Raw genomic sequence first — 7,241 nt, 5'->3', positions numbered from 1 at the left:
TTAAACCCACTTGCATGTTGTAAAGTAGCCTTGTGACATGGGAGATAGATAGATAGATAGATAGATAGATAGATAGATAGATAGAAATATATATATATATATATATATATATATATATATATATATATATATAGATAGATAGATAGATAGATAGATAGATAGGGAGAGAGAGATGTAAACACCTCTATATAAGGTGGGTTCATATCACTTGTTGAGGTGTGCTTGAGAAATGTAATACTGAGAGTGTTAGTGTGTGTTAATTATATATATATATATATATATATATATATATATATATATATATATATATATATATAGATCTATATCCTTTTTGTAAATACCTTTCATAATCGAATGCATCTCTTAAACACCCAAATCAACGTGTTCTTTATGTGTTCTTTAATTCTGCATGCCAAACCAAACTTTATAATTCACATCATGAACCTAGCTCTCTCTCTCTCTCATTCCTCTCTTTCTCTCTCTCTCTCTCTCTCTCTATATATATATATATATATATATATATATATATATATATGTGTGTATATATATATATATATAGAGAGAGAGAGAGAGAGAGAAAGGATGGTTCAATTAAGAAAATAAAAAGGCTGATAATGAGGAATCAATCTCAGTCATACATTAATTTTGCTGGAAAACACTTGAGTATACTGACGGAAATGGGGGAAGGGATACACATATGTGTTCAAACCAAACATATTTCCTTAAATTATGTTAATCGTTACCTTAATATGTAACGACCCAATTTTTACGTCCGAAAATTTCATTTTAAAATATTACTTTAGAAAACATTAATAAATAAAAACATTGTTTGATCACACCATAACACATCACAACCATGTTCCAAAAGGTCAACCATACATTCCATCAAAATATCAGAGTACAATCCCAGTAAATCTCGTAAATGTGGAAACCGAAGAGTGTGTGTATGACGTGCCGCTACCGCGCCGGCTCCTTCCCCTTCGGTGCAGAGGTACCTGAAAACAAAATTTGTAAACATAAGCACAAAGCTTAGTGAGTTCCCCCAACGTACCACATACCACACAAACACATAACATACGTACTGCCAGGCTATTCTGGGGTGCCTGACTACCCGGTACGGCCATTCTGGGGTGCCGACCTACCCATGCGGCCATTCTGGGGTGCCGTCTTACCCGTGTCAAGCCATTCTGGGGTGCTGACTACCCATGTCAAGCCATTCTGGGGTGCTGACTACCCATCAGTCCTAACAACCGATCCTCGGGGACTGGTCCCCTCCCGCTACCTCTATCGCATAACATAACAGACCAACATACAAGCATACCATCACATACAGTCAGATAATTCTGGGGTGTCTGACTACCCAGCGGTCCTAACAACCGAACTTTACTACTATTGCATATAACGTATCATGATATAACATAACAGGTAATAGCAAACCTAGATGATTTCACAAAGACAATCATCTATCATACGTCTCCTACTGGCGGGCCGGCATTGTGGCCTTAGACCCACCGCTACTGGAAGGTAACTCACCTCAAAGTAGCTGCTGAACTGATCGGGAACTAACTGACTGCTACTGCTCCGGGAGTCCTCCGGCTGCAATTCCCACAACATACTCAATCAAACACTGCTAACTGTCCTTTAGGTAAAATGACCATTTTACCCCCGGTCTAGCTCTAAGCCAATGCTAGAGTCAACTCTCAGTTGACCCGACTCACCGAGTGGATCTCCACTCGCCGAGTCCCTAGCAAACTATTGTCCTGGGTCCCTGGTTCTACTCGTCGAGTTGGGCTATGACTCGACGAGTTCATCTTCTAACTGTCATTCAACTCCTTCATCCTACTCGCCGAGTTGTATGAACAACTCGTCGAGTTCATCTTCATCCGAAGAACACTTTATGCTAAGACTCGCCGAGTTGTATGAACAACTCGCCAAGTCTGTTCTTGATCTATGAAGATTGCCTTGGACTCGCCGAGTCAGGGCATTGACTCGCCGAGTCCTAACATGGGTGAGTTCAGCTCCCAACTCACCGAGTCACCCCCTATGACTCACGGCTCAACTCGATACATCATGAAGGGACCAAATCAGTGACTCGCGACCAGACTCGCCGAGTCGCCAATACGACTCACCGAGTTGCCGCCATGCATCCACCAAATACACCGATTTACTCGATTTCAGTCCATGCCATTCATAGATCTGGACTTCTAGGACACAAATCACACGTAAAGTTTCCAACTTTACGTGTGGATATTCACTAATGTGGATTTTAGGGTGCAAAATGCCTCAAAAGGGTAGATCTAGGATGAACAAGCCACATGGGGCCATAAAGCTAACAGATCTGAGCTCCTGGAGCTCAATCTTGCCTAGATCTAAAGGTTAATCCACTTATTACGAAACATTAAGCACAAACAAGCTTGAAGAATTGCTCAAGAGTGTCTCAAATGGGATCTTAAGCATAGAAACAAGGGAAAAACGAGATATACCTCAAGGAAAATGTTGAAATGACACAAAGATGGCTGATCTCCTTCTCCTCTTCTTGATCTACTCCTCTTTCTCCTCAAAACCTTCAAGAACACACCAAGAACACTTCAATCTCTCAATGAAATAAGGGAAAACGATGTTGGGGGAGTCCTGGGGGTGAATGGGGACGAGTTGGGGCGGAATGAGGGTTTAAATAGGGTGCAAACCCTTGAAACTTAGGGTTTCATCCAGCAGCGGTGACTCGCCGAGTCCAGGATATGGACTCGCCGAGTCGCCCACTTAAACGTGTCCAGAGTCTCGTCCCTACTCGGCGAGTCGGACCTTATGACTCGCTGAGTCCAAGGCTAAAATAGGGCAATGCTCAAATAAAATTCACATACCGGAAACCAGGTGCTACAAATCTCCCCCCCTTATTTTAGACTTCGTCCTCGAAGTCTGCTGCCCGGTCCTGAAACAGCTCGGGGTAATGCTCCATCATCTCGTCCATCGGTTCCAAAGTCCATTCCGAACCCTTGCGGTGCTGCCATTGCACCTTTACTAGTTCTACCCTCTTGTTTCTCAACGTCTTGGTCTTTCTGTCAAGTATTGCGACTGGGCGCTCAATGTAATTCAAGCTGTCATCAACCTGAATATCCTCCAACAGTACTACTGCTGAATCGTCCACCAGGCACTTCCGCAGCTGCGAAACATGGAAGGTGCTATGGATCTGACTGAGCTCGGCTGGCAGATCCAGCCTATACGCCACCTTGCCCACCTGAGCTGCAACCCTGAACGACCCGATGAACCTTGGGCCCAACTTGCCCCGCTTCCTGAATCGAATGACACCTTTCCAAGGCGACACTTTCAGGAGGACCATATCCCCGACTTGGAACTCCAAGTCGGATCGACGTCTATCAGCGTAGCTTTTCTGCCGACTCTGTGCAGTCTGAAGTCTGCTCCGAACCTGCTGGATCCTCTCGGTCGTCTCTAGCACCACCTCGGTGCTTCCCATGACTCTCTGGCCAACCTCCCCCCAACATATCGGGGTTCTGCACTTCCGCCCATACAACATCTCGAACGGTGGTCGGTCAATGCTCGCGTGATAGCTGTTGTTGTAGGAGAACTCAGCCAAGGGAAGATAGGTATCCCAGCTACCACCGAAATCCAACACACACGCCCGCAACATGTCCTCCAAAGTCTGGATGGTCCGCTCACTCTGACCATCTGTCTGCGGGTGAAAGGCGGTGCTAAAATGCAGACGAGTGCCCAACTCGTCATGGAATTTCTTCCAAAATCTGGAAGTAAAACGCACATCTCTGTCCGAGATCACCGATACTGGCACCCCATGCCGTGCCACAATCTCCCTGATATAGATGTCGGCCAATTTTTCGGCCGATATGCTCTCCTGAATTGGAATAAAGTGAGCACTCTTGGTCAATCTATCCACGATGACCCAAATCGAATCCACTCCACGTGCGGTCCTGGGAAGCTTTGTGATAAAATCCATCGTGATATCTTCCCATTTCCACAGTGGAATGTCCAACGGCTGCATCTTGCCATGCGGTCTCTGATGTTCGGCCTTGACCTTCCTGCAGGTCAAACACCGCTCGACGTACCTTGCCACATCCCGCTTCATGCAAGGCCACTAGTAATCCGGACGAAGATCCCTATACATCTTCGTCGCCCCGGGATGAATAGAAAATCGGGACTTGTGTGCCTCCTTCATCAGAATCTGACGCACGCCACCGTGATACGGCACCCACACCCTACGGTGTAATGTCAAAAGTCCTCTGCCATCATAATCAAAGGAGGAAACCTGACCCACCACACGCTCGCTCTTCCGATGCTCCTCCTTGATAGCCGCCTGTTGAGCCTCCCGAAATCTGCTACAACAGGGGAGTCACCACAGTCATCCTCAAACAGACGTCCCTGATCGGCACCGTCTTGCGGCTAAGCGCATCGGCCACCACATTGGCCTTCCCCGGGTGGTAAAGGATCTCGCAATCATAATCCTTCACCACGTCCAACCACCGCCGCTGCCTCATATTCAGATTCGGCTGGTCCATGAGGTACCTCAAACTCTTGTGGTCCGTGTAGATGGTACACCGAACCCCGTAGAGGTAATGCCGCCAAATCTTGAGGGCAAAGACCACCGCCCCCAACTCCAAATCGTGCGTCGGGTAATTTGCCTCGTGAGGCTTGAGCTGCCGCGAAGCGTAGCCAATGACATGCCCCCTCTTCATCAGAACTGCGCCCAACCCTGAAATGGACGCATCACAGTTAACCACAAAATCTTCTACGCCCTCAGGCAGGGCTAGGATCGGTGCCTCACACAATTTCTGTCTCAGCATCTCAAACGCAGCCTGCTGCTCGGGTCCCCACCGAAAGACCACGGCTTTCTTCGTCAGTCGTGTCAGGGATACAGCTATCTTGGAGAAATCTTGGATAAATCTCCGATAGTAGCCCGCCAATCCCAGGAAGCTCCGAATCTCGGATGGAGACTTCGGGACCTCCCATCTCATCACGGCCTCGACCTTGGCCGGATCAACCAGAATCCCGTTCTGGTTGACAAGGTGTCCAAGAAATTGCACCTCGCGCAACCAAAACTCACACTTGGAGAACTTGGCATACAAGCTCTCCCTCCTCAGGGTCTCCAATACCTCCCTCAGATGCTCCTCGTGTTCCTCCCGAGTCTTGGAATAGACCAAGATATCATCAATAAAGACTATCACAGACCGATCCAGCATCGGTCTACACACGCGGTTCATGAGGTCCATGAACGCGGCAGGAGCATTGGTGAGCCCAAACGGCATCACCACGAACTCGTAATGACCATAGCGCGTCCGAAACGCAGTCTTCTGCATATCCTCCTCCCTGACCCTCATCTGATGATACCCCGAATGCAAGTCAATCTTGGAGAACCAAGATGCTCCCTGAAGCTGGTCAAATAGGTCGTCAATCCTCAGAAGCGGGTATCGGTTCTTCACCGTTACCTTGTTCAGCTCCCGATAATCTATACACATCCGATGCGACCCGTCCTTCTTTCTTACAAACAGAATCGGGGCTCCCCAGGGTGAACTACTCGGCCGAATAAATCCCTTGTCCAGCAGCTCCTGCAGCTGCGTAGACAACTCCTGCATCTCGGGAGGAGCCAACCGATATGGTGCTTTGGCTATCGGAGCCGCACCGGGAATGAGGTCAATCCTGAACTCCACCTATCGCTCCGGAGGTATCCCAGGTAGTTCCTCCGGGAAAACATCAGCAAAATCTCGAACCACTGGGACCTCACTCACGGTCGCCTTACCCGCCTCCCGGGTATCCATCACATACGCGACATAACCCGCGCAGCCCTGCTGAAGGTAGCGCCTAGCCCTCGCTGCTGAACATACAGTGGGTCCACACTGCGGCCGCTCTCCATGAATCACTAACTCTCCCCCGCTTGGGGTCCTGACTCGTACTAGCTGCTGCGTGCAATCTATCACTGCCCCATTAGGGCTCAACCAATCCATACCAATAATCACCTTGTTCCCACGCAATGGAATGGGAACCAAGTCTACCAGGTAACGCTCCTCAAACAGTCGCAGAACACAATCTCGAAACACCATCGATGCTCGCACCGATCGATCGTCAGCAATCTCTACCTCTAACGGGCAATCTAACTCACCTGAAGTCTCATGAAATCTCTTGCTAAGAGCAAGAGAAACGAACGATCGGGATGCACCCGAGTCGAACAATACCTGAACCGGGATGCCGTTCACATGGAACGATCCTAATACACATGTATACATACGGAGCACATATCAATATCATAACAACGTAAAATAAAAGATAGAAGGAAGGAATCATACCCGTCACCACATCGGGCGCGGCGCGTGCCTCCTCGGCAGTCAACTGAAATGCCTGACTCCTCACCACTGGAGCCTCTGCCTTGCCCTGACGGCCATCCGTGATCCGTAGGGTCGCTGGAGCTGGCGCCTTCACTGGCGCTGAAACTGTCAACATGGGGCAATTGGCCTTCTTGTGGCCCCTCTGGTTGCAGTGGAAACACAGCAACTCCGATGTCTGAATAACTGTCGCAGGAGCAGTGCAATCCCTGCTGATATGCCCAAACTTGCCGCACTTGTAGCAGCCTGACGATCCCATCCTGCACGCCCCCTCGTGCGGCCTGCCGCACCTCCTGCAGCGGCTCGGTCCCGACTGGCCTTTCGGCCTCCCATCTGATCCCTTGGGCTTCTTCCCCGAAGCCCCTGCTGCCTGACCGTCCTCAAGTTTCCGTTTCCGGATGTGCTCCAAATCTATCTCTCTCTCCCTAGCCCTGGCAATCATGGAGTCCAGGGTAGGGCAAGCCGAAAAGCTAACATGCTTCCGAATGTCAGCTCGTAGCATATCATGGTAACGAGTCCTCCTCATATCCTCGTCACCTGCATACTGGGGCACCAATAAAGCCCTCTCCCGAAACTTGGCGGTGATCTCCGCCACGGTCTCTGTCGTCTGCCTCATGTCTAGAAACTCCCTGGCCAGCTGCTGAAGCTCGACCGCTGGTGCAAACTCTGCCCTGAACCTAGCCACAAAGTCCGACCAGGTCATTGCCTCGATAGCCGAGGCTCCCAACGAGTCACCCACTGACTCCCACCAATCCCGGGCTCGGTCCCATAAACACCCTGCTGCGTACCTCACCTTCGCCCCCTCGGGGCAGAAGCTGGTCAACTGGGCGGACTCAATATCCACAATCCACCGCCTGGCGACAATGGGGTCCTTCACCCCATGGAAATCCGGCGCAC

The sequence above is a fragment of the Lactuca saligna genome, chromosome 7 (genome assembly GCF_052625555.1).
Source record: "Lactuca saligna cultivar CGN05327 chromosome 7, ASM5262555v1, whole genome shotgun sequence".
NCBI lineage: Eukaryota > Viridiplantae > Streptophyta > Magnoliopsida > Asterales > Asteraceae > Lactuca > Lactuca saligna.
This window is presented reverse-complemented; position numbering follows the sequence as displayed.